Source organism: Nomascus leucogenys, chromosome 13 (genome assembly GCF_006542625.1).
Source record: "Nomascus leucogenys isolate Asia chromosome 13, Asia_NLE_v1, whole genome shotgun sequence".
NCBI classification, from domain to species: Eukaryota; Metazoa; Chordata; class Mammalia; order Primates; family Hylobatidae; genus Nomascus; species Nomascus leucogenys.
In genome coordinates, this window is record NC_044393.1 from 39559160 (window position 1) to 39585229 (window position 26070).

Below are 26070 nucleotides of genomic sequence, written 5' to 3' on the forward strand. Positions count from 1 at the left end.
TTTCTTCTGGCTTCTTTCAGGTTTCTCTTTGTCTTGGGTTCCTGCAGTTTGAATATGATAGGCCTTGGCCTCGATTTTTTGGTAGTATCCTGTGTGGTGCTCTCTGAGCTTCCTGAGTCTGTGGTGTGGGGAAATTCTCAGTCATTATTACTTCAAACATTTCTTCTGCTTCTCTCTCTCTTTCTACTTCTAATGTTCCCATTATACATGTGTTACACCTTTGATAATTGTCTCATAGCTGTTGAAGATTCTGTTCTTCCTCCACTCTACTACCCCTATTCTTTGTTCTCTTTGCTTTTCAGTTTGTGAAGTTTCTATTGAAATATTTTCAAGCTTGTTGATTCTTTCCTCTACCATGAGCAGTCTACTCATGAGCCCATCAAAGGTATTCTTTTAAAAAAAAATTTTTTTTTGAGACAGTGTCTCACTATGCTGCCCAGGTTGGAGTGTAGTGGTGAGATCATAGTTCACTGCAGCCTCAAACTCCTGGGACTATAGGTATGCACCACCATGCCTGGCTAATTTTTAGATTTTTTGTCTCACTGTGTTGCCCAGGCTGGTCTCAAACTCCTGGCCTCTAGTGACCCTCCTGCCTCAACCTCCCGAAGTGGTAGGATTACAGGTATGAGCCACTGCACCCAGCCAGCTTTCTTCATTTCTGTTACAATGGTGTTGCTTTGTTTTCGTTTTTGTTGTTGTTGTTGTTTGTTTGTTTTAGAGATGGGTCTTGCTGTGTCACCTCGGTTGGAGTGCAGTGGTGTCATAGTAGCTCACTGCAGCCTCAAACTCCAGCAAGCCTCCTGCCTTGGCCCCCAAAGCACTGGGATTACAGGCATGAGTTAACATGCTGGGTCTGTTAACAATGTTTTTGATCCCTAGCATTTTCTTCTGATTCTTTCTCATTTTTATGAACCTTACTCATCTTTTTGTATGTTGTCCACTTTTTCCCATTACAGCCCCTCACATGTTAATCATAGTTATCTGAAAGTCTCAGTCTGATCATTGCAACATCTTTGTCAGATCTGAGGTGGGTTCTGATGCTTGCTTTGTGTATTCCGACTTTCTTTTTTCTTGACTTTAATATATCTTGTAATTGTTTGTTGAAAGCTGGACATGATGTATTGATTGGGCTATAGGAACTTAAGTAAATGGATCTTTAGTGTGAGGTTTTGTGTTTCTCTGCCTGGCAGTTAGGCTGGGTTTAATGTTTGCTGTAGCTGTAGATGGCAGAGGCTTCATATTCCTCCCGTGTCCATTTTTGTTTCCCAACTGTCTTTGGGTTTTTCTAGAAACTCCTTAAGTGGTGTATGAGGGTTCTCCAGAGAGACCAACAGGGTAACTGTCTGTGTATCTATGGATAATAGGTATGTGAGAGGGGATGTGTTAGGAGAACTGACTCATGTGACTGTGGAGGCTGAAAAGTCCAGTGCCCGGCTGGCTGCCAACTGGACGTCCTAGGATGCTGATAGCATGGCTGAGGCCAGGTCTGAAGGCCTCAGAGCCAGATAAACCAATGGTGTAACTCTCAGTTTGAAGCCAAAGCTCGGAGAGCCTGGGGGGGCTGCCAGTGTAAGTCCTGGAGTCCAAATGCTGGGAGTCTGGAGTTGTCCCGGGACAGGAGAGGAAGAGTGCATGGCAGCTCAGCAGATAGATTTGCCTTTTCTCTATTTTTGTTTTCTCCAGGCCCCCAGCAGATGAGATGGTGCCTGCCCACGTTGAGGGTAAGTCTTCCCCACCTAGTCCACTCAGACTCCCATGCTAATCTGCCCTGGAAACACCATCACAGACACACCCAAAAATAATGCTCTAGCAGGTTTCTAGGTATTTCTTAATTCAGTCAAGTTGACACCAAAAATTAACCATTACAAGTGGAGTCTTTATCTTGCCCCTCCGTTGTAATTCACTGTGATTATACTACAGCCCTGTTGATGTGGTGGTAAGGTATTGGGGAAGGAAAATGTCCTGTAATCCTGTGATTCAGTCTCAGTTTTTTAGTCAGTCTGAGTCCCTGGACTGTGGACTTCAGAAGTTTCTTTGCCTGCCTGCCTGTCTTCCTCCCTCCCTCCCTGCCTCTCTTCCCTCTCCCTCCTCCTCCTCTTCCCTCCTTTCTTTCTCTCTTCCTCCCCTGACCCACCCACCCCATTAAGTTATCCAGAAAGCTACTGGAGGCTTCATTTTTCAAGTTTTCCTTTTCCCTTGGCCAGATAAGGTTCTGATAAAGTAGTTTTCCTTGATGGAAGGCCTTTGTTATGGAAAACAGAATGTTCTGGGCATTTTTCAAAATGGTTACTTTTCTTTGAGTGCATTTCAAAATGATTATTATTTTTTCTCTCTCCCCTTGTCCGAAGAGTGGGGGATTTATTTTTTTCTCCAGTCTTCATCATGAGAATCTGGTGAGGCTTTTGGAGATATAACAAAACTTAGGAAAGTATGTCACTTCCTGCCCCTACGCTGAAAGATTGGGCCTCAGGATTTTCTCTTATACTTGTCTATAATCAGCTTCCAGCAATCATCAGTTGCCGTGTGTTTTTACCAGTTATTGGCTTACTCGGCTTTTGCTTCAGTAAAACTGTGATCTCTGTATTTGCCCTCTGTCTCTTCAGTTTTTAGGTGGGAGTTTGCCTTGTGACCTCGTTCTCTGATGGATATAAGAAGTTTTATTTTATTCAGCTTTTTTTTTTTTTTTTAAGTGGGGAGGACTTAAATGGCACCTTTCAGGCTCTTTACATGTTAGAACAGAAATGGGGCAGTGGCTCACACCTGTAATCCCAGCACTTTGGGAGGCTGAGGCGGGTGGATCACTTGAGGTCAGTGGTTCAATACCAGCCTGGCCAACATGGTGAAACCCCGTGTCTACTAAAAATACAAAAATTGGCCGGGCGCGGTGGCTTACGCTTGTAATCCCTATACTTTGGGAGTCCAAGGCAGACAGATCACCTGAGGTCAGGAGTTCAAGACCAGCCTGACCAACATGGTGAAACTCTGTCTCTACTAAAAATACGAAAATTAGTTGGGCCTGGTGGCATGCGCCTGTAATCTCAGCTACACAGGAGGCTGAGGCAGGAGAATGGGTTGAACCCAGGAGGTGGAGGTTGCAGTGAGCTGAGATCGTGCCATTGCATTCCAGCCTGGGCAAAAAGAGCAAAACTCTGTCTCAAAAAAACAAAAATTTAATTAGCTGGATGTGGTAGCATGCGCCTGTAATCTCAGCTACTTGGGAGGCTGAGGCAGAAGAATTGCTTGAACCTGGGAGGCAGAGGTTGCAGTGAGCTGATATTGCACCACTGCACTCCAGCCTGGGTGACAGAGCAAGACTCCATCTCAAAAAAAAAAAAAAAAAAAAAAAAAAGAAAAAAAGTCACCTCAACCTCCCAAGTAGCTGAGACCACAGGTATATGCCACCACACCCAGCTACTACCATGCTGGGCTAATATTTTCATTTTTTTTGTAGAGATGAGGTCTTGCTTTGTTGCTCCGGTTGGTCTCCTGGGCTCAAGCGATCCTCTTGCCTTGGTCTCCCAAAGAGCTGGAATTAACAGGCATGAGCCACCATGCCCAGCCAGTTCTATCCATTTTTGCTTTATGTATTTTGTTGCTCTAATGATTTGTTGTTTCCTCTTCTTCTTCTTCTTCTTCTTCTTCTTCTTCTTCCTCTTCCTCTTCCTCTTCTTCTTCTTCTTCTTCTTCTTTCTTCTTCTTCTTCTTTCTTCTTTCTTCTTTCTTCTTCTTATTCTTCTTCTTTTCTTCTTCTTTCTTTTTTCTTTTCATTTCTTGACACTAAGTACAAGTATACATTTAGAATTTCTGTGTCTTCTTGGCAAATGGACTTATAAAAATCGTTATTTAATGTCCTGCTTTATTTCTGGTAATTTTCTTTACTCCATAGTCTCTCTGTTTTCGTATTAATGTGGCTATCTCGCATTAAAACATATTATTTGCATGGTGTATTTTCTCCATCCTTCTACTTATATTTGAAGAAGATTTCTTGTAGGTAGCATATATTTGGGTCTGTTTTAAAGAACATTCAGTCTGATAGTCCTTCTCTTTAATTGGTGTGTTTAGACCATTTATACTTAATGTAACTATTAATATGTTTGGATATAGATGTATCATTTTGTTATTTTCTTTTTGTTCATTAGGTTTTATTTCTCTTTCTGGGATTTCTTGAATGTTTCTCAGTATTCCATTTAATCAATTTATTGAGGTTTAGACTATATATCTTTGTATAGGTATTTTAGTGGTTACTGCAGGGATTATGGTATTCATATTTAACATTGTTTACTTAGAAACAATATTGTGCCACTTGAAGTGGAATGTAGGAACCATATTACCATACAAATTCCTTTACCCACCACATTATGCTGTAGATCTATCTATGTTGAAAATTGCTTCAGACAGTATTACAAATTTTGCCTTCAGCTAGCATAAGAAGGAAAATAGTCTATTTATGGAGCTCTTCGTCATTTTGAGATGGAGTCCTGCTCTGTCCCCCAGGCTGGAGTGCAGTGGCGCTATCTCGGCTCACTCCAAGCTCCACCTCCCAGGTTCACGCCATTCTCCTGCCTCAGCCTCCTGAGTAGCTGGGACTACAGGTGCCCCCCACCACGCCCGGCTAATTTTTTGTATTTTTAGTAGAGATGGGATTTCACCGTGTTAGCCAGGATGGTCTTATCTCCTGACCTCGTGATCCGTCCGCCTTAGCCTCCCAAAGTGCTGGGATTACAGGTGTGAGCCACTGTGCCCAGCCTGCTTTTTGTCATTTCTGTTGCTCTTCCTTTATTCCTGAAACTCCAGTTTTCCCTCTGGTATTACTTCCCTTCTGTCTGAAGAACTTTGTTTAGCGTTTCTTTTAGAGCAGGTCTGTTGATGGCAAATTTTCTTGTTTTTTTTTTTATCTGAGAATGTCTTTCTTTCACCTTAATTCGTGAAAGATATTTTTACTATCTTTATTGTTGTTTTTGTTGCTGTCATTTACTTCTCAGAGCCCTCAGATCCTGCCTCCTTCCTTGTCTTTCATTGTAGGGCTCTTAGGTTCCTTTGAGGGGTCGTGGTTAGAAAGAGGAGACAGTGAATACCTTGCAAGGGGACATTAAACTCCATGAGAGAGATCCCCCCAAACCAGCAAAGGTACAGGGGGCTATAGATTCCTGGAGAAAAAGAGATCTTCAGCCCACTACTTGAAGATCCTGGGGAAGTGACAGAAACCTGAGTGAGCAGGTTACTGGCTGATGCAGCACTCAGGGCTGCTGGGCTCCAGGCCTTGGCTCAGTCAGGATGCCAGTGCCCATTGCAGCACAGATATATTAGGGCCACCTGACTTCTAGGATAATGAGTGCCTACTGACCTCAGCCAGTTTGATCATTTACAAATTTTAGGTTCCTTTTGCTAGAGGAGACTGGCCATGTAGGAAGTTGGAAATGATGAAAGGTAGTTACTCCCCCTCATTATAACCTTGCTCTCTGGTTATGATGAAAGGGAGTCTCAGACCAGCTTCTGTCAATTACACACATAGGCATTAAACAGTATTTAATAGGCCAGGCATGGTGGCTTGTATCTGTAATCCCAGCACTTTGGGAGGCTAAGGTGAAGTAAATAAATAAATAAATAAATGAAGACTTAATTACTGCCCATTCTACTCAGCATGTTTATCTTTGTTTTTTGTTTGTTTGTTTTTGAGATGGAGTCTTGCTCTTTCACCCAGGCTATAGTGTAATGGCATGATCTCAGCTCACTGCAGCCTCTGCCTCTTGTCTTCGAGCGATTCTTCTGCTTCAGCCTCCCGAGTAGCTGTGATTACAGGCACATGCCACCATACCTGGCTCTTTTTTTTTTTTTTTTTTTTTTTTGTATTTTTAGTAGAGACGGGGTTTCACCATGTTGGCCAGGCTGGTCTGGAACTCTTGGCCTCAAGTGATCTGCCTGCCTTGGCCTTCCAAAGCGCTGGGATTACAAGCGTGAGCCACCGTGCCTGGCCAGTATATTTATCTTTGAACAAAGTGGATAATGTTGTTAAGATCATCTACCTCTTTACTGATAATTCTTTTTATACATCTAGTTCTATCAATTGTCAAGAAGTTAGAGTTTAAAGATTCAAATATGCTTGTGGAATTGTCCATTTCTCTCTTTTATTCTGTTGAGTTTCGCTTTATTTTGAGGCTCTATTGTTAGATGCTTATACATTTATATCTTTGTGTTGAATTATCACTATAAAAAGTCCTGTCTTTGGTAATTAATACTGTACTCTTTTTTTTTTCTTTTCTTTTTCTTGAGATGGAGTTTCGCTCTGTTGCCCAGGGTGGAGTGCAGTGGCGTGATCTCGGCTCACTGAAGCCTCCGCCTCCTGGGTTCAAGAAATTCACCTACCTCGGCTTCCCGAGTAGCTGGAATTACAGGCATGCACCATCACACCTATCTAATTTTGGTATTTTTAGTAGAGACAGGGTTTTTGTCATGTTGGCCAGGCTGGTCTGGAACTCCTAACCTCAAGTGATTTACCCTCTTCGGCCTCCTAAAGTGCTAGGATTACAGGCCTGAGCCACCACACCTGACCAATACTGTACCTCTTGAAGTCTATTAATATGGTCTCTCCAGCATTCTTGTTTACAGTATGCATGGTAGAGGTTACAACACATACTTTTAAAAAATAATGGCTTTAATTGAGATATAATTCAAATACCATATAATTCACCTGTTTAAAGTGTGCAGTTCAGTATACAATAAAATACATGCACAGAGTTGTGCAATGCAGTTTCATCACACCCAAAAGAAACCCTGTACCTGTTAGCAATCACTCCCCGTTTCCTTCCAGCTGGGAGTGGGAGCTGTGGAGGTGGGAAACGCCCCTGGTGCCCATAGCTCCCTTCCAGAATCTTCCTGTTTTTGGTTGCTCTCAGGTATCTGCCCTTAGTAGTTGTGTTCTGTATTCTATCCAAAGTTTATCGTTTTTATTTGGGGAAAGGTCAGTTTGGTAGGATTATTGGCCCTTATATATGTATCCATGCATGAGACAGAGTCTCGCCATCACCCAGGCTGAAGTGCAATCTCAGCTCCCTGCAGCCTCGATCTCCTGGGCCCAAGTGATCCTCCCACCTCAGCCTCCTGAGTAGTTGGTATCATGGGCATATACCACGACGCCTGGCTAATTTTGTTTATTTAATTACTAATTAATTTATTTAGACACAGAATCTCACACTGTTGCCTAGGTTGGAGTACAGTGGCATGATCATGGCTCACTGCAACCTTGACCTCCCAGACTCAAGTAATCTCCCACCTCAGTCTCCCAAGTAGCTGAGAATACAGTTGCACATGACTATGCCCGGCTAATTTTTGTATTTTTCTTTAGAGACAGGGTTTCATTATATTGCCCAGGCTGGTCTCAAACTCCTTGGCTGAAGTGATCCTCCCGCTTTGACTTCACAAAGTGCTGGGATTACAGGCATGAGCCACTGTACCCATCCTTGATTTTAAATAGATAAAAGTTTTTTGTGTTACATGAAACTTTTTTTTTTTTTTTGAGACAGGGTCTTGCTCTGTCACCCAGGCTGGAGTGCAGTGGCATAATCATGGCTTACTGTGGCCTTGACCTGCTAGGCTCAAGCAGTCCTCCCACCTCAGCCTGCTGAATATCTGGAACTACAAGCATCTGCCACCTCGCTTGGCTAATGTTTTGCTTTTTGGTAGAAATGAAGTCTCACTATGTTTGCCCAGGGTGGTCTTGAACTTCTGGGCTCAAGCAATCCTCCTGCCTCGGCCTCCCAAAGTGTTGGGATTATAGGCATGAGGTACTGTGTCCGGCCTGTTTTTTGTTTTTTTTTTTTTAATTGAAAATAGGCCGGGCCTGTTGGCTCACACTTATAATCCTAGCACTTTGGGAGGCCGAGGCGGGTGGATCACCTGAGGTCAGGAGTTCGAGACCAGCCTGGCCAACGTGGTGAAACCCCGTCTCTACTAAAAATACAAAAATTACCCAAGTGTGGTGGTGCATGCCTGTAATCCTACGTACTTGGGAGGCTGAGGCACGAGAATCGCTTGAACCCGTGAGGTGGAAGTTGCAGTGAGCCGAGATTGCGCCATTGCACACCAGCCTGGGCAATAGGGAAAACAGAGACAGAGGCCTCACTGTGTTGCCCAGGCTAGTCTCAAACTCCTGGACTCAAGCGATCCTCCTACCTTGGCTTCCCAAAGTGCTGGGATTACAGGCAGAAGCCACCACGTCTGGCCTGATGTGTCTTTCTCGTTCTGAATGGTAGTTACATGAGTGTGTTCTCTTTGTAAATATTTCTTGAGCCATATGCTCATGATTTGTATACATTTACTTTTGAATATTTTTCAGTACAAATTTTACTTAGAGTAAATGTGTTAAAACTCTCATTTATCTACCTGGAACATTATCCATGGTATATTGTGTAAATAGATACAGCCTCTATGGACAGCAATTTGGCTATATCCATCAAAATTGTCAGTAGGAAGATGTAGGAGCTTCGGCAGGTGTGTGTGGCATGGGCTGCTTTGTTGTGGGGCCTGTCTGTACGTTACAGAAGAAGTGCCCGAGAGCCACATCTGACAGTGTCACAGGGTTAGGTGGACACAAGTTGATGTCCAGGCTCCATCCACCAAGGTAGACGCCTGATAGACTGTCCCTACGTTTTGGGTCAGGACCATGAGGAAGATTATTCCCTAGGAACAGGAGTGAACTGGAAGGAAACTGGCCTTCTCAGAAACCACACGCTATTTGTATTCATCTCAGCCTGTGATCTCGACTCAGGTTGTTACTGGGGTGCTGATGGCTATTTCTCTGTAGAGGAAAAAAAAAATCATCCCAGGGCACATATTTTTTCTAGTTTTAAATATATTGGCGCACGATCAAGATATTCAGGCCCGTGGAGCTATGATAATCTGAATGAAAGACCTGAGTGGCACATACTGCCAAAGCGGGCTCCCCAGGGTCCCTGATGCTGCAGTTACCAGACACGGGTTTTTTGTTTGTTTGTTTTTAAGATGGTTTTGCTCTGTCACTCAAGCTGGAGTGCACAGGTGCAGTCACAGCTTACTTCAGCCTTGACCTCCTGGGCCCAAGTGATCCTCCTGCCTCAGCCTCCTGAATAGCTAGGACTACAGACCCCCATCACCCCACCTAGCTAATTTTTTTTTTGTGGTAAAGAATGGGGGTCTTACTATGTTTCTCAGGCTGGTCTCGGACTCCTGGTCTCAAGCGATCCACCCACCCCGGCCTCCCAAAGTGCTGGGATTACAGGCATGAGCCACTGCACCTGGCTAGAGCCATAGGTTTTGTATAAATTGTGATCCTTAAACTCCAGTGTGCAGATTGCCATTCTGTTGTCTGAGATGCACTGTGTTCTATTCCATGAGCCCATACCCTTCCAGGTGGCAGAAAGTTCATTTTTATCTATCCAGAGGTCACCAAGGGCTATGTCTCTACCTGGCAGGGGTTTCATGTTCTGTCCACTCTGGCACTCAGGGGGCTGTCCTGTCTGTCTTTGGGCCTTGGTTCCCATGGGTCCCCTGCACACAGACCTTTCTCCTGAACCCGTGTTCCACAGAGTGCAGCCCTCCCGCTGTGTGGCTCCTTGTTTAGCTTCTGCTCCTTGTTGCCTGGACACACCTCGCTGTCCTTCCTTGCCTGGGCTCCTGCCCCTTCCTGAACGTTGCCTGAAAGAGTGAATTCACTCTCACTTCCCCCACACCTACCTGCAGGTTAGGTTAGAAGGCCTCGTCCTTCTGCCCTGACCTGTGCCCTGCCTGCGAGGCCCAGCCGTAGCTGCCTGGAAGGCTTGCATGTTTATTATTTGCAGCTGTTGGCTGCTGTCCAGGGACTGAGCATCTGAACCTCAGACAACAAGAAGAGCCTCCCAGTTTGTGTTGTTCTGCTCTGTCTCCCTCCTGGAGGCAGCAAGTGCAGAATATCCTCCTGCTGCCCAAGTGGGGCAGAGTGAGCAGGGAGCAGGAAACGGAGTCACCTCCATGGGCCACTGTTTCAGAACCTCTTCCCATCATGCCTGTTGAACCGAGATGCTCTTTCCTTCCCCTTTAGCTTCCCTGGGGAGAAAGATAAGTGAAGGACACTCTTTTTCGACCCAGGTTCACATAATGGCGTGAAAGTCTGTGCATTTTTGTTTAAAGGAATGAGATTTTATTTGGGCTTTACTTGTGACACGTGTTCATGCTAACCTAGCTGTATTTATTTCAGCCTAATATGCATCTGTGTTACACATTGGAGGAAAATATCTTTGCCATGGGAATGATAATTATTTTTCTTAAAATTGTTTTTACTGTTAGAGAAAATCAGAAAGTACCTTTCCCAATGTGGCCCACAAGCCATTGGTTAGAGAAGTGGAGACACTGGGGCTGGTACTGTGTGCGTCCTCAGCACTGGCGAAGACCAGTGAGTGGCTCTGTTTAAAATGCCATTTCCCCAACCTTTGGATTTTTGTTTTTATTTTCATTTTTTTTTGTAACAGTATGTCTGAAGCCAATTACGATTCCAATAAGCTGCATGTGGTGGCAGGTACCTGTAGTCCCACCTACTTGGGCTGCTGAGGTGGGAGGATCATGAGCCCAGGAGTGTGAGGCTGCATTGAGCTGTGATCACACCTGTGAATAGCAGCCTGGACTACATAGCAAGACCCCATCTCCAAAAAAAAAAAAAAAAACCCAAACCCAACAAGGGTGAGAAGTAACTTCCAGGCATAGTGGGGTCTGAAGTGGAGGGCCACAGTGAGCAAGGCCGCTGCACCAGTGCCCTTGCGTGGGGAAGCAAAAGGTGAGCTGAGACCCCCCGCTCCATGAGTGCCTTACCTGTACCAGCTCTTTCCCTGGGTGTCTCAGCTCAGCCTTTCTTTGATTCTAGCCAGACCCTGATTCTCCAGGAAGGCCTGAGTAACCCAGTGTGTTTACTGACCTTTGCAGATAGGCTTGGCTGTTCCCAAACTTGTCCTCCAAGCTGTTAAGAGCCACCTGGAGCTACTCTGAATTACTTTGTGTGTCTCCTTTCTTTTCCCATCCCTGCTCAGCACCTCTGTTTTTCTCTCCTGGACATAGCCTGGGATGTGGTTCTTTCCAGGACCTCTCAGCCTTGCAGTGGGGTGTGTCTAGACCTGACTGAGTTGACTTCAAACTTGAGGGCTTGACCAAATGCTGGAGGCTTGTGGCCCCTCCATGATTTAGACAGAAGGGCGGGCAAGCATGCCTCTGTCTGTATAGTGCCAGCATGGCTTGGAACAAAAGCTCTGGAATCACTGTTTGATTAATAGGATAAACATGCAATTGGCCTTACAAATCCAGAGGATTATGTTACCTTTTTTTTTTTTAGTAGATTTATTTTTTTCTTTCACAGCTCTTTTAGAAAAGTGGTTTAACCTATTTATATGGTTAGTTTGTCAGGGTTCTTTTTGAGGTGGGGAGGGTCTGGCTATGCTGCTCAGGCTAGTCTTGAACTCCTGGGCTCAAGTGGTCCTCCCACCTTAGCCTCCCATGTAGCTGGGATTACAGGCACACACCACCATGCCCAGCTCTTTTTAGTAGATTTTTAACTTGAATTGGAAGAAAAAAAATGATAAAAGGCTTGAGGGAAATAGCTTCTGTAAAAGAAAATGAAATTTTGGTACCTCCCCATCCCCACCCCGCCAACTGGTTATGCCAAAGGGAGAGTTAAGCCTGGGAATGGAGTCATGCAACTGCTGTTCTTTTTCCTCAAACAGAGCTGTAACTTCACAACCCTGTGTCATAGTGTTAGACATAAGCCAGGTCCCAGGATGGTAAAAGGCTGTATACCTCCTGATGGCCTCCCTCACAAATTGCTCACAAGGACATCCCTTGCTAGCCCCTAAACCTTTCAGGATACATATCTGCTATAAAACCAGTACATGCCAATTGTAACCTTGGGTCTGCAAGCCAAGTTTAACTCCTCAAACTGAATCCTGTTAAATCTCACACTGACAATGTCGATGACAAACTTACCTTCCCAAGTGCAGAACACACACAAGACAGGATCAGTCACTCTTCCTGCTTGACTCTCCTCCGCTCTCTCTTTTCAAAGATTTACCTTATCTGATATAAAACATACAGGTGCTGAGCAGTTATTAGAGCCTCATAAGAATAACCATTTGCCTCTCTGCCCCCACCCTTGTTTCCCTCCTGCCTGCCCCCACCTCACACACACACTAAGTTCCCACATCCTCTTTAGAAAAGCAGAGGTCACGGATGCTTCGGTGGCTTGTGTTTTTCCTGGGTGCGTCCTCAGACCTGGCTCAATAAACCTCTGCTGATCGAGACACTTGCCTCAGTGACCATTTTTGTTGAACACCCTACCTTCTTTTTTCTACATCTGTTAGGGGCAGGTTCATATTTTCTTTTCTATCCTTTCTTTTCTTTTTAATTTATTTGAGAATTTATTTGAGACGGAGTCTCGCCCTTGTTGCCCAGGCTGGAATGTGTGGGGGAAAGAAAGAGAGATCAGACTGTTACTGTGTCTGTGTAGAAAATGGAAGACATGCCTTTCGGCCGGAACCGCCATCTTCCAGTAATTCACCAAAATGACAAACACAAAGGGAAGGAGGAGAGGCATCTGATATATGTTCTCTAGGCCTTTTAGAAAACATGGAGTTGTTCCTTTGGCCACGTATATGCGAATCTATAAGAAAGGTGATATTGTAGGCATCAAGGGAATGGGTACTGTTCACAAAGGAATGCCCCACAAGTGTTACCATGGCAAAACTGGAAGAGTCTACAATGTTACCCGCATGCTGTTGGCATTGTTGTAAACAAACAAGGGTAAGATTCTTTCCAAGAGAATTAATGTGCGTATTGAGCGCATTAAGCACTCTAAGAGCTGAGACAGCTTCCTGAAACGCGTAAAGGAAAATGATCAGAAAAAGAAAGAAGCCAAAGAGAAAGGTACCTGGGTTCAACTAAAGCGCCAGCCTGCTCCACCCAGAGAAGCACATTTTGTGAGAACCAATGGGAAGGAGCCTGAGCTGCTGGAACCTATTCCCTATGAATTCATGGCATAATAGGTGTTAAAAAAAATAATAATAATAAAGGACCTCTGGGCTGTAAAAAAAAAAAAAAAAAAGAAAGAAAATGGAAGACATAAGAAGAAACTCCATTTTGTTCTGTACTAAGAAAAATTCTTCTGCCTTGAGATGCTGTTAATCTGTAACCCTAGCCTCAACCCTGTGCTCACAGAAACATGTGCTGTATTGACTCAAGGTTTAATGGATTTAGGGCTGTGCAGGATGTGCTTTGTTAAAAATGTGTTTGCAGGCAGTATGCTTGGTAAAAGTCATTGCCATTCTCCAGTCTCAAGTACCCAAGGACACAATGCACTGTGGAAGGCCGCAGGGACCTCTGCCCAAGAAAGCCTGGGTATTGTCCAGCCTGAGATATGGCCTCGTGGGAAGGGAAAGACCTGACCATCCCCCAGCCGAACACCCGTAAAGGGTCTGTGCTGAGGAGGATTAGTGAAAGAGGAAGGCCTCTCTGCAGTTGAGATAAGAGGAAGGCATCTGTCTCCTGCTTGTCCCTGGGAATGGAATGTCTCGGTGTAAAACCTGATCGTACATTCTATTTACTGAGATAGGAAAAAACCGCCTTATGGCTGGAGGTGAGACATGCTGGCAGCAATACTGCTCTTTACTGCACTGAGATGTTTGTGTAAAGTCAAACATAAATCTGGCCTATGTGCACATCCAGGCACAGCACCTTTCCTTAAACTTATTTATGACACACAGTCCTTTGCTCACATGTTTTCCTGCCGACCCTTTCCCTGCCATTACCCTATAGTCCTGCCACATCCCCCTCACCAAGATAGTATAGATAGTGATCAATAAATACTTAGGGAACTCAGAGACCAGTGCCGGTGCAGGTCCTCACTTGCTGAGCGCCGGTCACCTGGGCCCACTTTTCCTCCTCTATACTTTGTCTCTGTGGCTTATACCCACAGGTGTGGAGGGGCAAGCCCCCTTCATCATGCAGTGGCACAGTCACGGGTCACCACAGTCTTAACCTCTCGGCTCAAGTGGTCCTCCCACCTCAGCCTCCCAAGTAGGTGGGAATACAGGCATGTGCCACCATGCCCGGCTAATTTTTCTGTTTTCTAGACAGTCTCACTATGTTGCTCAGGCTGTTCCCGAACTCCTGGCCTCAGGTGATCTTCCTACGGCAGCCTCCCAAAGTCCTGGGATTACAGGCATGAGCCACTGTATCTACCCCCTTTTTTCTTTAAGTAAACGTAATGTGAGCCAAAGTGTTTGGAAAGAGAGACAAATTCCTTTTGATACACAGATGCCAAGTGTTTCATGTGTTCTTTTCACTGTCCTATCAGTGTTGAATTTACCTCTGATCCACTTTATTTCATTCTTTTGGCTCTAAAAGTTTTCCCCTTTTAGAAGGATGTTTGCAGACGTGTGTATGGCAAGCTTAGCTAGAACCTTGCAAATATTATAGCTAGAGTTCTGAAATTTTCCTGACTTTTGACTTTTCCTGTGTGGAAACATTTTTTAAAAAACATGTTAGGGACATTGTGGAGTTGGTTGGAAAGAGTGACCCAAACCAGGCTGAATGGGCGTGTCTGGGGCTCCAAGGTCCAAGTGGGCTTTCCCTGCTGACACTGCTCAGCTGAGTGCATTGTGCTGCACGACCTCAGGCCACGACATTGATTTACTTCCACTCGTGCATGATGAGCTGCCAGCTTTTGTTTGGATGTAAAATAAAAACTCACACTGCCTTTTTCCTAGCACAGAGCAGGAGAAGGAGAGGGGAAGTGTGACTCAGCAGACATTGATGGAGGGTCCATTAAGAGCCAGGTCCATGCTGAGCAGCGGCCAGAGAGACAGTGTCTGGGGCGAGCTTGGATTCTGGATGAGGCTGGGTGTGGGAGCTATGGCCATGGGTGCCAGGGCCAGCCCTGGGTGAGGCTGGGTGTGGGAGCTGTGGCCATGGGTGTTGGGGCCATCCCTGGGTGAGGCTGGGTGTGGGAGCTGTGGCCGTGGGTGCTGGGGCCAGCCTTGGGTGAGTCTAGGTGTAGGAGCTGTGGCCATGGGTGCTGGGGTCAGCCCTGGGTGGGGCTGGGTGTGGGAAATGTGGCCATGGGTACTGGGGTCAGCCCTGGGTGAGGCTGGGTGTGGGAGGTGTGGCCATGGGTGCCGGGGTCAGCCCTGGGTGAGGCTGGGTGTGGGAGGTGTGGCTGTGGGTGCTCAGGGCCAGCCCATAGGCCGGCACGCTCAGGTAATGGCCATCTCCAGAACACCCTGTCCAAGACCAGGCTGCTTGGTGTCCTCTGATTTCCCCCTCAGGACTCTTGTGGAGCTCAGTGGTGAGGGGAGCCCAGAAGGCATTGTGCTGGGCCCAAGAGAATGAGAATTTTGGAGCACAAAGGTGCCTGGGATCAGGTTTGGCTTCCTCATTTGATATCTCAGAAAGCTCAGGCCCAGAGAGCATAAGCAGCTTGACTCAGGCCACACAGCTGCCCAGGAGTGCAGCAGAACTCCCCAGACCAAGCTGCACTGGACTGGCTTGTGTGGAGGTGGCCATCCTTAAATGTGCCCCCATGGCAAGGAGGGACAGGGCAGGAACCTTGGGGAAGACCAGCATTGCAGTGCATCTGCCCAGTGGATCCCAGGAGTATAGCTATCCCAGGCAGTGTGCAGTGTTATCTCATTAGTTTGATTTGCATTTCCCTAATGACTTATACTGTTGAGCATCTTTCTTTGCACTTATTGCCCATTAATGAATCTTCTTTTGTGAAATGCACATTAAAATTTGATGCTGACAAGTTGCTGTCCGTAGAGGTTGCCCTGGTTTATTTCCCATCAGCGTGTATGAAGCCTGCTTTCTCATGGCTTCATCAACAGGGTGCCAGTCTGCTATGGGCCAAGTTGTGTTCCCCAGAATTCGGATGTTGAAGCCCTAACATCTAGTACCTCAGAATGTGATTGTATTTGGAGACAGGTTCTTTAAAGAGGTAATCAAGTGAAACGTAAAATGGAAAACATGGTTTCTCTACTCAACAGAACACTTCTAACACTGAACATGTAGTCTTTCCACACCACGCAATTCTCCAGTTCTCTTCAGAGACCCCTGGATGTCCTAGAATTTAACCCAGTTCTACACTACCTGGAGTTAGTGCAGACCCCATAGGTTAAGGGCTCAGTTCCATTTGACTTCCCCTAGTTCAGAAGGCAGTCACGAGTCCCAGGTTGTGACCTGTGCATCTGAATGACTGACTTTAAATCAAGAGTCCCCAAGACCATCACTGGGGATTGATCATCTCATAGTTTGGCTTGCAAAGCTCAAGGAAACATTTACAAATGTTTACCGGTTTATTATGAAGCTGTGACCAAGAATGTGGATGGGGTTTAGCTGCAGCCCCGCCCACCCTGGAGGCTGGGAGTGGGATTATCCTAATCCCAGGGTTGGTCCATCTGGTAACCAGCCCCTTTCCTCCTAGAGTCACCTCAGTAGTATAAACGCTGGTGTAGTTGAAAGGGGCTTATTATGAATAACAGAATTCCCTATTACTCAGGAAATTCTGAGCGTTTTGGGAGCTGTATGTCAGGAACCTAGGACCAAGACTAAACATACACTTCTTGCTACACCGCAGTATCACATGAGGCCATAAGGGTGGCCCTGGTTCTATACGACCGGTGTCCTTTTGAGAAGAGATGAGGACATGGGCACATGCAGGGGAGACATCTGGAAGCCGAGGAGAGGCCAAAGAAGAAGCCACGCCAACTTCTTGATGAGATGCCTCATCTGGGAGTTCCAGGCTCTGGAACAGAGGGAAATACATTCTGTTTCAGCCGCCCGGCCACGGTGCCTTGTCACAGCAGCCCAGCCAACCTGAGGCACAGTCTGACAAGCAAAAAGTCCTCTCTCTCAGTGGGGTTTGTATCTCTCCCGATGAGCACAGTGGAGCATCTCTCCGCATGTTCAAGAGACATTTGCATTTCCATCTTTGTAATCTAGATCCTTTGCTTTTGGAGGGTGGGGCAGGGTAGGTTGTTTCAGTACTGATTTTGGGAGCTCTTTATTAAGAGAATTAACCTTTGTGATTTACATTAAAATTATCTTCTTGTTTGTCATTTATCTTCTGATTCTATTCTTTCCTATTTAGAAATTTTGGCTTTTATATAGTCAAATTTCCCACTCTTTTAAGGGTGAAGCAAAAGCTGCATTTTATTCTAGATCTTTTTTGGGTTAAATTTTTCTTGGTTCTGAGTACCTTCTGACTCTGATGTTCTATAACATTATCCTCTGATTGAGGGGCACAGGCAAGTAAGAAAGCAGTTACCCACGAAAGCTTGGATTGAATAACAGGGATAAACTGTTCAGTCAGAATCCACCTGGGGGAAACCTGCTGGACCTGCTCAACCTTCAAAACTCAAGTGTATGCTGTGAAGGTGTTAATGGAAAACCCAAACTGTAAAATATCTTAAGGAGGTTTATGCTGAGCCAATATGATTGACTGTGGCCTGGGGAAAACACAAACCCAGGAAGCCTTGATAAGTGGTCCCGAGGCAGTTAGGGCCCGACTCTGTCTTATGCATTTTAGGGAAGCAGAAGTCACAGGCAAAGTCATACATTAGTACACTGCACTCCAGTCTGGGCAACAGAGCGAGACTCTGTCTCAAAAAACAAAAACAAAAAACAAAGAAAGAAAAGGGGTTGTGGAGACCAGGGTTCTCATTGTACTTAGGTAGCCTCCAGATAGCAGGCTCCAGAGAGAATCCATTGTAAATGTGTCTTATCAGAGCTGATACTCTCCTGGATCAGGAAGAAGGCCTGGAAAAGGAAGGAGATTCTTTTCAGAATGTAGATTTTCCCCACAAGAGACAACTTTGCAGGACTGCTTCAAGATATGGCAAAGAAATGTAGTTTGTAGTAAAGTACTTCCAGGGCTTGCTATCTGTCTTATGATGCTGTACTAGAGTCAAGCTGGTATCTGGTATCTTATTGCTACAGGAGTCTGCCTTGTCAGTCTTGAGATCTGTTTTAATGTTAATGCTGTCAGTTGTGCCTGAATTCTCCTAAAGGGAGGAGGGTATAATGGGGCAGTCCAACCCCCTATCCTGTCATGCCTGAACTAGTTCTTCAGGTTAACTTTGGAATGCCCTTGGCTGAGAGGAGGGCACCATTCAGATGATTGGGGGGGCTCAGAATTTTATTTTTGGTTTACACCTCCCATACATGAGGACATGCCAATGTATGGAAAAGGGGAGACTTTAGGTCTACAGTCTAAGTCTGGCTCCTGAAACGCCACACTGATAATGTTTATTACAAGCTTATTTTCCCAAGTGCAGAGGAAAGACAAACTCCCTTCTCCACCTACCCAGAGATGTCTGTGGAACTGACTCCTCCTTTAGTCCCTCCTCCTCTTCAAACATTCACCTTATCTTACGTAAAATGCAGATTTACCGGGCACCAGCTCAAGGCCCATGGGAATAGAACCATTCCCTTACTGCCTACCTGACCCTCTTCCTACATGCCTCCCACACTTTAAAGGAATGTGTAAATACTAAACCTCCAGAAAACCTCTTCAGGAAAACAGCCATAGATGTAGCTATCCCAGGTTTTCCTGGATGCTCCCTAAAGCTGCTTAATAGGCCCTGAGGGTTGAGACTTCTGCCTCAGTCCCTCATCTCACTTGTCATACTTACTGAGATAAAGAGCTCTGTTCCTCCTCAGCTCAGTTAAATCTCCATCTGCTGTTTTAACAAATGCAGCTTGAAGACAGATTTGTTTAAACATTCATCCTGTCAAGGGAGATTGGCCAGCAATGATTAGACCAAGTAAAAGTTGTTTGGGGTGCTCAGGAACCAGAAGTCTCTTTCAGCAAATGTCTTTTCCCTACACCCAGCTTGGTTCCTGCCAGAGGAAAAACCTTTTTGTGGCTGCTTATTTCATGCCAATGCTGTTAGCTTTTGGGTAGAAAAGGAGAGAGTTGAGTTTAGGAATCGTAATGTGAAAAATACAGACTCCAGTGTTGTGGGACTCAGAACAGCTAGACTTCTCACAAGGACCTGAAACAAAGACTTGGCCCCTGGGACTGAACATGGCTTCTGAAGTTTCCAAAGATTCCACTTCCTGTTCTCCTAAGCATCTCAAATATTTTATGCCATAGCGGCCTTTCAGCATAGGTCACGTGCAGATCTGTTCTTTAATCTGTCTGCATCCTGCTCATTCCTTGAAAGTAATTCATTACTTTTACTACAAGTTGAGAAATAGGAGATGCAGAGTAGAACTAATGAAAGATCCCTTCCTTCATTGTCTTTGGTCTAAAGATAGATGGTTCTGTGGGCCCATCAGTTCTGTGCGTGCCCCCTTTATCCTGTTATGTGGATGCTGGTGAGGCCAGAGCCAGGAGTTGCCTGGGGCCACTCAGCATCACTGTTTTCCCGTCCAGATTCCACAAGTCAAATTGTGGGCAGTGAACAGAAGTGAGAATATGTGTGAGTGAGGCTAGATGAGTGTGGGTTTGTCACCACTGCTGGACAAGGTTTCTCTTACACCTTCCATTCTAACACTTGCCTGTCGTGGCTGTCTGGAACCAAATTATGGTTCTAGGCTGGGGCAAGGGCAGCAGCGTCGTGAAGCTCCAGCACTGAATGCAGCCCCGTGCCCAGTGTCAGAGGGTGGGGACACAGTGCCGTTGTCACACCCTGCTGGCCAACATGGGTTATTTGTAAAGAACCCAGATTTAAAATGAGTTTAACTATTTTCTATTCAATATAGAATTTCAAAAATGGAAGGGATCTTGGGATTCATCTGATTTCATGCGATTTTACATAAGAGGAAACTGAGGCCCAGCAGGTGTTGATGGAGACAGCCTGAGGTGCTTGCTACTGTGTCCCGTCTCCCTTTTGACCAGACATGCTGCTTCATGTTCCTAACTGGTGTCGTGTGTGTATTCCATCAGTCACACCTGACTTCAGGCTTGCGAGCTGAGAACATTTATATCTTTTGTATTCCATCAGATTATCTAAGATTTACATAGAGCAGACATTAAATAATTGCTTATTCCTTCAAAAAGCTGTTTGTCAATGAAACCTATAGGAAGATGTGATTTTTTTTTAACCTATCAGATTGTAAAAAATATCTGAAAGTTTGATAATGTGCTGTGTTACCAAGGGATAGAGAGGCGGCCTCATCTGTTGCTGGTGGGACTGTGCATTGGTGTAATTTCTTCTGTGGAAGACATTTTAGCAATATCTCTCCATATGGAAAAGATGCACACTCATGACCCAAGGGCTTCCACTTCTAGGAATTTATCCCTCAGAGGTTATTTATTACAGCATTGTTTATATTAGCAAAAGATTGTGTGTTAGGCTGCTCTTGCATTGCTATAAAGAAATATCTGAGACTGGGTAATTTATAAAGGAAAGAGGTTTAATTGGCTCACATTTCTGCAGGCTGTACAAGCATGGCACAGTCATCTGCCTTGCTTCTGATGAGGCCTCAGGAAACTTCCAATCATGGTGGAAGGTGAAGGGGGAGCAGGTACTGAGAGCGGGAGCGAGGGAAGCAGGGAGATGCCACACGTTTTTAAACTACCAGATCTCTCATAAACTCAGAGCAACAGCTCAGTCATTATCGTGAGGACAGCATCAAGCCATTCATGCCAGGTCTGCCCCCAGGACCTAAACACCTCCCATCAGGCCTTACCTCCAACATGGAATCACATTTCAACATGAGATTTGGAGGGGACGAACATCCAAACCATAGCAGATTGGAAACAACCTAAGTGTCTATTGATAGGAGGCTGGTTAAGCTATCACACGCTCATAGCAGGAGTCATGTGTGTCCACGGTGGGTGATGTGGCAGGATCAGGGCTGATCTAGGCAGGGATCTCACAGATGTTGTGGCAAAGGGACTAGATGGCTCGACCCTGAGAGCAGGAGAACGGTCACTAGACTGATTCCAGACCCCACACGGGTGTCGATGGACTTATTGTATCAACAGAGCCTGGCAGGGCAACCCAGCCATGGGGAAGATGACAGGCTTCCCAGTCAGGCTGATTGGACTTCATGTCAGCTCCAGTATGCCCTTTGTGACGTAAGCCTATGACCCAACTTCTCTGTGACTCAGTTCCATTATCTGCACACGGTAACACTTCCATGGCATTATTGGTAGGATGTATTTTATGTCTGAGGCACACAACAGGTGGTCAGTAAAAAATAGTTTTTCTGAGCCAATCATGGTAGCTCACACCTATAATCCCAGAGATTTTGGAGGTCAAGGCAGGAGGATAGCTTGAGGCTAGGAGTTCAAGAGCAGCTTGGGGCAACAAAGTGAGACCCTGTCTCTACAAAATATAAAAACATAGCTGGGTGTGGTGGTACATGCCTGTGGTCCCAGCTACTTGGGAAGCTGAGGCAGGAGGATCACCTGAGGCCAGGAATTTGAGGCTACAGTGAGCTACGATTGTGCCTCCTGCCTTAGCCTCCCAAGTGGCTGGGAATACAATGGCATGCCACCATGCCTAGCTAATTCTATTTATTTATTAATTTTTTTAGAGGCCTTGCCTTGTTGGACAGGTTGGTGTCAAACTCCTGGCCTCAAGTGATCCCCCCCACTCGGCCTCCCAAAGCTTTGAGACTGTAGGTGTGAACTACTGTGCCCAGCTGAGATTCTGTTTTCTGATGTCTGCATCTGAGGCCTCAAGTTCCCCAACATTACAACAAAAGACTAACAAGGACTATAGGAGTTATGAGCCAGGAGCTGTGGATGAAACCAATATATATGTATATCTCATAATATCACAATAGTATACAAAAACTTTCCTTCTAGATAGCTCTGTTCCTCCCCCTTTTTATGCTGTTATTATCACAAATTACATCCTTAAACATTTTGTACTTATCAAGATAGATATGTAATTATTGTATTGTGCAAATTGCGTATTATTGGTCTTTTATACCAAATGAAGGGGAATGAAGTTAAATACAAAAAATTGATTAATATTAACTTTTGTATTTACTGATATGGTTACCATTATTGTTACTTTTTATTTCTTCATGTTGATTTTAGTCTAGCATCCTTTTAGCCTGAAGGACACTCTTTAGTATTTCTCATTGGTTAGATCTGCTACTGAAGAACTCTCCCAGTTTTTGTTTATTTGAAAACGTCTTAATTTCCCCTTCACTTAAAAAAATGACTTTATTGGCCGGGCACGGTGGCTCACGCCTGTAATCCCAGCACTTTGGGAGGCCGAGGCGGGCGGATCACAAGGTCAGGAGATCGAGACCATCCTGGCCAACACGATGAAACCCTGTCCCTACTAAAAAAAAAAATACAAAAAATTAGCCAGGCATGGTGGCGGGCGCCTGTAGTCCCAGCTACTTGGGAGGCTGAGGCAGGAGAATGGTGTGAACCCGGGAGGTGGAGCTTGCAGTGAGCGAAGATCGTGCCACTGCACTCCAGCCTGGTCAACAGAGCGAGACTCTGTCTCAAAAAAAAAAAAAAGAAAAAGAAAAAAGAAAAAAATGACTTTATTTTTTAGATCCGGTTTTGGTTCACGGCAATATTGAGCAGGGTAGAAGAGAGATCCCACATGCCCTCCGCTTCCGCCATGCACAGCCTCCTTCACCATCAGTGTCCCACCCCAGCCTGGTCCTTTCATTGCACTTGCTGAACCCACATCGGCACATCATCCCCCTCCAGAGACTAAGGTTTGTATTAGGGCTTATTCTTGGTGTTGTACATTCTGTGGGTTTTAACAAATGTAAAATGACATTCATCCACTATTATAATATATTACGGAATATTTCTGCTAACCTAAAATTCCTCTGTACTTCCCCTGTTCATCCCTCTCTTCCCTCCACTGCTGGCAACCACTGATCTTTTTACCATCTCCACACTTTTCGCTTTTACAAAATCATATAGTTGGAATCGTATAGTATATAGCCTTTCACATTGCCTCTGTCACCTAGCAATATGCATCTAAGATTCCTTCATGTATTTTCATGCCTTCATAGCTCATTTCTTTTTTCTTTTTCTTCTTTTCATTTCAGATGAGTAATGTGCCAACATCATAACAGGGTTTCAGGGTAGCACATCTCACACATGCATGTGAACACCCAGCTGTCACACTTATGAACTACAAGAGGATCACTCATTTCTTCTTAGTGCTGAATAGTAGTCCATTATCTGATGTACCACAGTTTATCTGTTCAGCTACTGAAAGACATCTTAGTTGCACCCAAGTTTTGGCAGTTCTGAATGAAGCTGCAATAAATATCCAGGTACAGTTTTTGTGTGGACATAAGTTTTCAACTTATTTAAGGAAATACCAAGGAGTACAATTGTTGGATTGCATTGTAAGAATATGTTTGGTTTTGTAAGGAACTGCCAAACTGTCTTCCAGAGGCTGTCCCATTTACATTCCCAGCAGCAGTGAATATGAGTTTCAGTTGCTCCTGATTCTTGTCAGTATTTGGTGGTATTAGTATTTTGTATTTTGGCTATGCTAATGGGTGTGTCATGGTGTCTCTTTGTTTTGTGGTTCCCTGGGGGCATATAATGTTGAGCATCTTCATATGCATATTTGCCATTTGTGTATGTTCTTAGGTTAGACGTTCACATCTTCTACCCATTGTTCAATTGAGTTTTTTTCTTATTGTTGAGTTTTTTTGTTTGTTTGTTTTGTTTCCCTTTTTTTGAGACAGAGTCTTGCTCTTGTTGCCCAGGCTGGAGTGCAGTGGTGCAATCTCGGCTCACTGCAACCTCCGCCTCCTGGGTTCAAGTGATTCTCCTGCCTCAGCCTCCCGAGTAGCTGGGATTACAGCCCTGTGCCACCACGCCCAGATAATTTTGTATTTTTAGTAGAGATGAAGTTTCACCATGGTAGCCAGGCTTGTCTCAAACTCCTCACCTCGGGTGGTCCACCCACCTTGGCCTCCCAAAGTACTGGCATTATAATTGTGAGCCACCATGCCCGGCGTTGTTTAAGAGTTCTTTGGGCCAGGTGCTCACACCTGTAATCCCAGCACTATGGGAGGCCGAGGCAGGTGGATCACATGAGGTCAGGAGTTTGAGACCAGCCTGGCCAACATGGTGAAACCCTGTCTCTACTAAAACTACAAAGATTAGCTGGGCATGGTCGTGCATGCCTGTAATCCCAGCTACTCAGGAGGGTGAGGCGGGAGAATCGCTTTAATCCAGGAGGCGGAGGTTGCAGTGAGTCGAGATGGCGCCACTGCACTCTAGCCTGGGCAAGAGAGTGAGACTCTGTCTCAGAAAAGAAAAAAAAAAAAATGAAAATCAATGGACTGTAAATCCAAGGGTTTATTTCTGGACTCTCAGTGCTATTCCATTTGTCTATGTATCTGTCTTTATGCCAGTACCATACTGCACTGTACCTTTGTAGTAAGCTTTGTAATTGAGTGGGAATATCTAGCTCTTCTTTACCAGGATTATTTTGGTGATTCTTGGTCCCTTGAATTTCCATCTGAATTTTAAGGTCAGCTTGTTAATTTATCTAAAGAAGCCAGCTGAGATTTTGGTAGAGATTGCTTAGACTCTGTGATGGGTGAAGGAGTTACAGCTATCTTAACAATGCTGAGACTTGGGATGTTGTATTAGTTCCTAGGGCTGCTGTACCAAATTACAACAAATCGAGTTAGGGTTAAACAACAGAAATCTATCCTGTGACAGTCACGGAGGCCAGAAGTCTAAATACAGGGTGTTGGCAGGGCCACTTGCTCTCTCTAGATTCCAGGGAAGAATTTGTGCCTTGGCTTGTTCAGTTTCTGGGGGCTACAGGCATTCCTTGGCTTACAGCTGCATCACTCCAGCCTCTGCCTCTGGTCACATTGCCCTCTCTTCTCTCTCAAAATTCTTTCTGCCTTTCGTGAGGCTATATGTAATTGCATCAGGTCCCACCTGGATAATCTTGGATAAACTCCTCCTCCCAAGATCTTTAATCTACTTAACTTCCTTTGCTATTAATATATAAGATAATATTCACAGGTTCCAGACATTAAGAAGTGAATATATCTTTGAGGAACTACCACAGATGTGTCTCCATTTATTTAGTTACTTTTAAACTTTTTTTTTTTTTTTTTTTGGAGACATAGCCTTGCCCTGTTGCCCAGGGTCCAGGCTGGAGTGCAGTGGTGCAATCTTGGTTCACTGCAGCCTCAACCTCTCAAGCTCAAGAGATCCCCCAACTTCAGCCTCCCAAGTAGCTGGGACTACAGGTGCATGCTACTATGCCCTGCTGATTTTTTCCATTTTTTTGTAGAGATGCGGTCTCACTATGTTACCCAGGCTGGTCTCGAAATCCTGGGCTAAAGCAGTCGGCCTGCCTTGGCTTCCCAAAGTGCTAGGATTACAGATGTGAGCCACCACATCTGGCTTAAGTTTCTTTCAACTATGTTTGTTTCCAGAGTATAGGTTTTACATTTTTAAATTAAATTTATACCTAAGTATTTTATTCTTTTTGATACTCTAGTAGGATTGTTCATTGCAGGTATATAGAAATAAAATTGAATTTTATTTATTTATTTATGTATTTGAGACAGAGGATCTCTCTGCGGCCCAGGCTGGAGTGCAGTGGCATGATCTTGACTCACTGCAACCTCCGCCTCCTGGGTTCAAGTGATTCTCGTGCCTCAGCTTCCTGAGTAGCTGGGATTACAGGCGTGCACCATCACAGCTCACTAATTTTTTTGTATTAGTAGAGATGGGATTTCACCATGTTGGCCAGGCTGGTCTTGAACTCATGGCCTTGACTAATCCACACCCCTCAGCCTCTCAAAGTGTTGGGATTATAGGCATGAGCCACCACGCCTGTCCTACAATTGAGTTTTTTATATCAGCCTTTTTTGTTGTTTTTGTTGTTGTTGTTATTTTGTTTGTTTGTTTTTGAGACAGGGCTCTGTCACCCAAACTGGACTGCAGTGGCACAGTCTTGCTCACCACAGCTTCTGCCTCCCGGGTTCAAGTGATTCTTCTGCCTCAGCCTCCCGAGTAGCTGAGATTACAGGCGGCTGCCACCCCGCCTGGCTAATTTTTGTAATTTTAGTAGAGATGGGGTTTCACCATGTTGGCCAGGC

General features: G+C 45.0%; 1 protein-coding gene and 1 non-coding gene across 3 annotated transcripts in view; one reads left to right on the forward strand and one right to left on the reverse strand.

The window, feature by feature from the left end:
- The window catches only part of NINL (ninein like), a 142838-nt gene that overhangs the window by 17976 nt on the left and 98792 nt on the right, over window positions 1-26070 (forward strand). The window lies entirely within an intron of this gene.
- On the reverse strand, window positions 23020-23123 carry LOC115838149. Its single transcript, XR_004033190.1, has one exon. It is a non-coding gene; the product is annotated as a small nucleolar RNA U13 (small nucleolar RNA).